The following is an 8,535-nucleotide window of genomic DNA, read 5'->3' as shown; positions in this document are numbered from 1 at the left end:
AAACTTAGTCAAGCCTTTAGCCCAAATCAGGCAGATGGGAGCACTGACCACCGGGCTTTTAACTTGAACTGCATGGGTCTCCCCTGAGTTTTTCTTTTTTTGCATAAAACTTTTAAAGACCTTGTTTTCATCCCAACAGGGAACAGGAAAAGTTTTTGCTTGAAAGTTGAAAAAGTTTCATGGTACAGAAACACCATTTCATATCCATATGTAATCCAGAATTGAGTTTGTCAGTGCGGTTTGAATTCTGTCTTTGATCTCTAAAAGAGAAAGGCAGCCCATGAAAATACTGTTGAACTAAAAGAACATAAACAGGCTTAAAGTACCACATTCTGATGGAGGGTAAAATGATATTCTGATAGAGTGTATCCCACCAAATCTAGGGCCTGGTAAATTTAGCTGGGAGACTTCTAGTGCAGTAAAGGGACATTTTCAAAGCTCTGAAATTTGCTCTTTTAATCTAACCCTTACCTGAATTTCTTTGCTGGATTTCCAGTCTCATTATTCAGTCACTGGCATTTTTTTTTCCCCAGAAGTATGGCAGGAAGAATTGTTTGTTGGCAAAGAAACGTACACTTCCAGTGGATTTCTCTGCAGACATCTTTTAATTTGATGAACATCTCAGATTATTTTAGTCGACTCTTGCTTAGTAATTGATTGGCAGAGAGATAAATAGCATTCTGCCTCTCCCTGAGTCCTGGAGAAGTGTGTGCCAACCATATTCCTTGCTTCACCTGTGAGGCAGCTTTGAGGGCTCATATCTTTTATAAAATTGATGAGAGCTCAATTGCCTGGCTGCGCTCGGCATGCAGGGCTCTGGAGCAGAAGATTGCGGTACTGCTGTAAAAGCTGGTGTAACCAGGGCATTTTCAGAGCATGTTGAAAAATTCTGATAAGCTCAAATGCCTCTCTCTGCTGATTCTTAATGAACCCTACAGGACAGGTTGTACCAGTATGGAAAATAAATTCTATATATCTTAACATGGATCTTTTGCCACCAGAATGTAAGAAAAATATGGCATAATTATAACAAAAAAAACCCCAAAACATAAGAGCACACACTGAATGTCCTACTAGCTCAGCAAGGAATAATGGGGATTTGAGTGACCTGAGATGGCTTAGTTGTTATCTGCCTTTGATTTATTCATGGAAAACTTGTTTTCCTCTCAGTGCACTACAAATAACCAGTCACCTAAAATATTAAATAATGAAATTCAAATGTACTGAGTTAATCACTGGAAAAGTGCTTCATCTGAAAACTCCACGGGGGATCACATTTCAGAACACAAGTGTCCTTGTACAGTATGCATTTCCTCTTTGGTTCACAGGTTTGCTCATGCAGAGATTTAGAGTAATATAGAATTACTGCCTGAAGCCATGCCTGGCTATCTTTTTCATTAATTACCTTCCATGGCTTTGGGACAGATTAACTGATAAATATATGAATCCGTAGTGCAGTAACCTTTACTGATAGGCATGTAATCTCAGAATCTGCAAGAAACCTTTTTCTTTCTTCCTATAGATTACTAATGTTCTCTTGCTCTCTGAGTTGCCTGTCCATGCTGCTGTATTGTCTTTACTAAAAGATGCTGCTAAACCGTCGACTAGGACCTCTACAACAGTTCAAAAGGAAGATTGGTATGGCTTTTCAGAAAATATATTTGTTTCTCTTTTTTAATATATTATCATGAAAGATAATATCATTATATATTCTGGGCGATATATAATTATATACTTCAGAGTAGTCTAAGATATGCAAATCAAACAACTGTTTTTCTGATGTTTTGGGGATTTTTTTTTCATTTTTGTCTTTCTTTAGCAAAATGTCTCAAGAACTGGTCATTCTGGAAGGCTAATCACACTGTCTTAAATGAAAAAAAAGCTTCTGTTGCAGGTGGGTTTAATGTTTCTCTAAGCTGCACTTCAGCAAACTATCTGTTGCAGGTTATTTAGCAGTGTACCACCTCCTTTGTTCAAAAATGGCTCCAATTTTTAAAAATTTTTAAATTCTCCAAGAAGCACTTCAGATACTCATTCTGTGCATGGAGAGCTGTTGTATTTTTTGCTTTAATTATGTCCTGTGGGTATTCTTACTGCTTAATCTAGCTAGTGATTGGCTAGCTAGTTGGACGATATTGCTGAACAGCATCCTTGCTGGGGTTGCTTGAAACTTCCCACATATAATCCCAAAGACTCTGCTTTAGTTCACAATAGCAAGTCAAAAGAATCACTTGACCACAGCCTGAAGAAATCAAATAAAGTCAGATATTAGTATTATACAGCATATATACAAAATTAAGTGAACTAATGTGCTTGCATACCTGTTTCTAAGGCCTTTGTATTTGATGCATATTATCAATTGTTAATATTACATTGTAAACCTGTCTATTTACCAGGAAGTTATCGCAAGTGAAAAAACTTTTCACTAATGTCATTATAGCAGGTCAGTTTAGATCAATTCCCATTCACTGGATCAGATCTGAGTTAGAGAAAGCCAATTACACTTTGAAAGTTTTAAACATGAAATAGAACTATGGGAAGGGTAGAGCAATCAGAGCCTTGTTAATCTTCTTTGACACTGATATGGAATTTCCTTCGGTAGAAGATATTTAAAAAATTACCTACAAGGCTATGTATGTCCCAAAAATGTGGTAGTAGCATTACTATTCTCTAGTTCCTCTAGGGTGAAGAGAACCTTGTTTTGCATGCCCAAGCGAGTTTTATAGCAACCTCTATCCTCTTTAGCCTGAGCCCTCTTATTGCTAAGCATTCATAAAATTTATGCCTAGAGTAATTTTTCTTCCATCTGTTCATCTTGAATGGAGAACATTTGTTAAACAGTGTTTGGTGGGATGTTCGCAGTAAAAATGCATGTCCACCCTGGTGTTAGGCTGGTTAACTAGTCTTTTTAAGCACAAAGCTGATATCGTTAGATGGCACAGAGCTTGAACAAGTACAAATATGAGAGAGCACAGTTTCTTCTTTTCTTATAAACTTGAGTATTCTTTCTCATTGCTGTTCTAGAAAGAGTTAACTAACTACCAACTCAGAATAATTAGAAGTGGTTGAAGTCCACCTGTCAATTGCCTAAAGTGAGATTAAGTCCAGTCTTTGCAGTCTGATACTTTTTCAGATTCAAGAAGCCAGAGCCATGTAAACATTGAAAGTAATTATGTCTCTTTCTCCTCCTTTTCTTCCTTTTTCGTCCCCTTTTCTTTCTGATGTTAGTTATTATAGAAAAGAGTCAACTTGAGTTTCAGAGAGCCTGCCAAAAAGCCTCTGGCTTTCCCTGGGGGATTGAGTTTTACATTCTTCAGCAAACAATGTCTGTGTCCAGAAATGCAAGAGGAAAACACTGTTTTTCTTTTTAATCTAATATCAGCGTCTAAGCTAACAGAGCTCTGATTTTTTATTTTCAAGCCTGTGGAACATCTTGTGTTGATGTTAGTATGTGCCTTTTTAAGCTTCATTTGTTATCTTTAAGCAGCTGCTAAAGTGTAAACAAGTTGTTTTTCTCTTCTGTGTTAAAAAAGGCTCTTTACTTATCCAAAAACTCCACTGCTATTGTGTTTATTTGGCTATGCTAGCAGCAGTGAAAAAAATATTATTGAAGGCAGCAAATGTTCATTTTATTTCAAAGCCTTTCTAAAGTATAAATCATCTATGTTTCTTTTCAGCCTTCTCTTTTTCCTTGTTAGTAGAAAATTAAAGGAAATAGTAACATAAGAGGTTATCTGTGATTTTTTTCAAATACAGTAAAGAAGTGATTTTATATTTCTGACAGTGATTTTACATGTAAAACTCAAGTACAATCTAGAATTTCAAAAGTGATGTTGGTTGAGCATGTTAAAGGAGGTCTGATTTCTCAAAAAGCAGGAAGTACAAAACATTATTCTTTTCAAGGTAAAGCAAGCTGAAATCTGACCTTTTTGGATTATTTATATACAGAGCATATACAAATTTCCCTCTCTCTCTCTGCAGTACTCCAGCTCTGTATTTCCCTGCCAGACCACAAAGACTTTCCAAAGATATGTTAAAAAAAAGGGGGGAGAAGGGGAGGGGGTAGAGAAGAGTGATTTTAAACATTTTTCATACAGACAACAGCAGAAATGTGTGCATGTGCATTAGAGAAGGAGTGCAACAGGTGACTTTCAGGGCTGAAACTGTTTACCAACTCCATTGATGTATATCCCATCTCACACAAAATCGCTGCCACCAGATATGATTATATCACTAAGACCACTTCTTGAATGTACGGGTATATAAAACTTGTAATCCTCTTCAGACTCTCATAGGAAAACTTCACAACTCAGAAAAAAGTGGTGTTTCCATATTATTCCTTACAGTTTTTCAGATTTATTTTTTAACTTCCTTTGATTCATTTTACTTCTTTAGCTTGAGTTCTGCTTGATATACAATTTTAAAGTGATGATGTTTGCTTGGAAACCCATGATGCACACCCAAGGATATGTACAAAGCTATATTTTAGGGCCAAACTGGAACTTAGGCATCTCCTTTAGTTAGCAGTGTATAAAGTGTGGCTCAGGAGTCTCCTGGCAACCGATGGCCAACAAGTGGCTTGCTCAGCCTGGCATTATTTAAAACCACCAAAGGACCCCACAGAGATATGTGCAAGCAATTTGTCCCTCATCTGATCAGGAAAGGTTTTTTGAACAGAGTGTCTGTTTTTTGAACTCTGGGTCTGTTCCATGAGATTTCTTCAGAAAATTATTTTTGCTCTCTACAGGTTTTTATTCCACACTCTCCACTGTCCAGTCTGAATATTTTCTGAAGGACAATAAGCACTGATGTTGTCCACCACAGCTTTGTCCTGTCTGTACTCATGTGGAGCATGGTCTGAAATGAATGGTTGTTCACATACTTGTTTTATATTTACTTTGGAGAATAAAAGGGTTAAAGAAATGTGCTTTATGATGGAGCTAAAGGCAGTTTTTTTATGAAGCAAACTCCCTGAAGAGTTTGTTTCCTGCAGGTTGCTAGAAGGCGGTAGGGAAAAACATTACACTGGCTGCAATCCTCTTGAGATCTCCCAACTCTTGAGGTGGAGTGTGTGTGTGTGTGTGTGTGTGTGTGTGTGTATGTTTTGAGGGTAGGGGAAATAAAACCTACTGGCAGGGTTTACCACAGGAGTGAGAGGAAAGAAACCACCGTAGGGCTCAAATGAGCCTCCTCAACAGAGGTGTGATTTGTCACAGGACCTGCCCTTTGCTACTGAACTAACTTTTCTTTCTTTTGGTCATCTGAGATGTTTCCTTCCTGGGTCTCCTCATGTGCTCTGCTGGAAACCCTATGAGTTCTAAGTTGCTATATAGTTTACTCAGTAGAATGTATTAGGATGCTTTAGAAGAGCAAAATAACATGCCTTAGTGCAATATGAGCTATTTTAAATATCAGAAATATAATTGGACTTCTATAATTTTAGCATGAATGTATTGCAGCATCAGGGACAAAATGTGTTGGGTGGTTGGTTTTTTATTTTTTTTTCCCTAAAGTGATGCTTTTTTTTTTTTAACATAGGAAGATCTATCCAAGTGGGCATTGTTTGCAACTCAAAGGTGTAACAAAAAATACATTTCTGTAATTTTGCCTGTGTTGTTGAGATGAATCAAAACATCTAAATATTGAGATGGATAACAATAACTCAATATCAAAACCACTAGAACAGCAGATGTTTAAAAGGCATTTAATCACTAAATTTTCTTTTACTCATCTCATTTGCCTTTTCAGAAAGAGTTATGGGGATCAGGCTTAGCAGATACAAAGGTGTTCTGGACGTGGTTGACTACTCCAACTTGTTCCTGCATACCCAGGCTGAGCCTTTACCACCAGTGTTTTGTTCTCCTCAGATTTTACAACCTCAGGACAGTGCTGCAGAAACAAAGCAGGCCAAGTGACTTAATACACAGTTTTCTCCCCTCTGAGCCTCTACGGATTTCATTTCACAGTAGAGGGCACTGTGCAGTTGGAGTTCATCCTCTCAAGAAACTGTATAAACTCCTGGTTTCTTGTAGGCATAGAGATTCCAGGACACTCTTCAAAATTACAATTTTAGCTCTGCTCAATACTCATGCCTAATTGAGGTAGTTGTATTTTAGTCCATCTCTTGCTTTGTTTTCTAATGGATTTTTTCTATTCTTTGTCTCCTTCTCCTGCCATGCATTGTTATATAGCTGCACTGTTCCATCCAAGATACAGCTATATTTTAGTGATCAGCCAGTAGATTGCTGTATCAAGCATTTAGTTAAATGCTTTGTAGATCTTTCTGGATAAAAAGAGCTCCATTGAGACTAAGAGGATATTATTATTCACGATGTGGTGACTAGTTTCACACATGGCTGAAGCAAAATAAATCATCGCTGTTTTTAACAAAACAGTGAGTAGACCTCTTGTTGACCACAGCATATTTGTGGTCAGCAAAGAAAGAGTCTTTTATAGCTACTAATATGCTGCCAAGGTGCTTTAGCTGAGATTTTTGCCCCACGGGAGGTGGGCTTCCACTACCACATATTTGTGTTTCTCTGCTAAGCCCCTTTCCAGAACCCTACCTTACAGAGTGATTTGATACAAAAATCTGGTCCTGAAGGAGCAGGTTACTGAAAGAACTGATATAGATGAATATTGCTCAGATGCTGAATGCTCTTCACTGATCAAGCAGTAATTTTTCATTCTGAGCAGTTGTACACAAAACTAGTGATACGTCAGCATTTCTGTTATGCACGGTAGATTAAAACCTGAAGGTTTTAAGAAGGCCCAGATGATAGATATCCAGCATCACACTGAGGCTCTAATTGTTTGTGCTTCCATCTTGGTGAAGTTAAACTGGCGACCAAACATCTTTTTTAATTGATCTGTTTATTACACAATGAAGGGAATGGTATTGGTTGGCATGTGGTCATCTGATTAACATCCATACATAGCTACCTAAATTCCCTGGAACAATTTACGGTAAAAAATAGTGATTTCTTGTGCTGAGATCCCTGCTGAGCAGACACAGATGGATCCAATGCTGGTTCTTCCACTTATCACTCTACAGAAGTTAATGTGAGCTGTTCAGCCATTTGGCCAACTGAAAAGTCCCACCAGAAATTCTGAATGCTTTTCCAGTCAAAAAGCAGGAATTTTGAACATATCAATATGCTATTTCAAGGGCAAAAGTGAAATGTGGTTTCTACTAGGAACAGCAAGAAGAAAAGATCTAAAGTAGTACATAAAGAGAAGAGTCATGGGTGGTATGAGAAGAAGGGAAAGAATATAAAATAGGAAAGCTATTCTCCATAGTATATCATTATGTAAACCAAAAGCAGAACATTTACTTTAAAGGCTTACATTTGACTTAAACATGTTTCTTGACATACTATTTACAGAAGGCCCTATTCTGATCTCATTCCAGTGTAAAAAGGAACAACTCCACTGAACGCATTGAAAGCTCATTGAATTTATGGGAGGGAAAACTTCTGTGAAATAAGAAGCAGGGTCATATGTATAAATGTATCTAAACCTTCTTATAGCTCTCCAGATGAAGTTCTAGAGTTGCATATCTGCAAAAAAAGAAAAATGAAAATAGTTTATTGAAGACATTTCTCAGCTTCTTGTGTATTTCTAAATAAACTTAGATTATGTTTGTAAGACATGCCAAATGCACTCTATCTTTACTTTGCTGTCCAGCTCTATGTTTTCATGTGAAACAAATGGTTTCTGCCATCTCTAAACTGCATTAAAAGCATCCATTGTCTGATATTTTAAAGATATTAAATTCTTCATGACTGTTTATCTAAAGTATTCTGTACTCTGCCTATGCTCTGAGCTGGACAGATACAACCCAGATGAGAAACAATGCACTGAATCATCATAGCCACAAAGATTTATCCAGATTAGTGTTCTTGATCTCTTTTTTAGGACAGTTATAGCTTACAAAAAGTTACTGAGAAGAAAATTTTCTATCTGAATAAATGCATGTGTAGAAATACATTAGGTATTTCTCTTAAAAACTTCATGCTGCATCTGTGTTCTCTACAAGTGGGTATGGCCCTGCTGCCCAGCCATGGTACGTGAAGCGAATAATGGTGCTAACAATTCTCTGGAGAAACAGAAATGGGGATTATCAGTTTAAAAAAATGAAATTCAACTGAAGGAATCGGATCCCAACAGATTTGATTTTCTAACACCTATGGCAAACACACATGTTCCATAAAGTGTAAAGTACAGTAAAGCGTAGAAACTATTTTCTCTAAAACTTCCTGGTATTCTGTCTATGCCTATATCCATTGTAATGCCCACCAACTTATTCATCATCTCAAGGCTTTTACTTTTCAACATTGGTGATAAATACAAAGTATTAAAATGAACTTGATTTGGTAATGGTTAATAACACAGTTCCTGCTGAAGTAGTTGTGTTGGTTGCTATGGATCAGAATTTATATATGGTAATAACAGGAAAGAAGATAACATTTGATAATATTTTACTGTAGGGGAAATGTCATCATTTTCGCTGTTTCGTAATTAGCTCTGTTACAA

This window comes from Neopelma chrysocephalum, unplaced genomic scaffold (genome assembly GCF_003984885.1).
Source record: "Neopelma chrysocephalum unplaced genomic scaffold, ASM398488v2 Primary Assembly neopelma1_61b, whole genome shotgun sequence".
Lineage (NCBI taxonomy): Eukaryota > Metazoa > Chordata > Aves > Passeriformes > Pipridae > Neopelma > Neopelma chrysocephalum.
The sequence above is the reverse complement of the archived record's forward strand: the minus strand, read 5'-3'. Positions refer to the sequence as shown.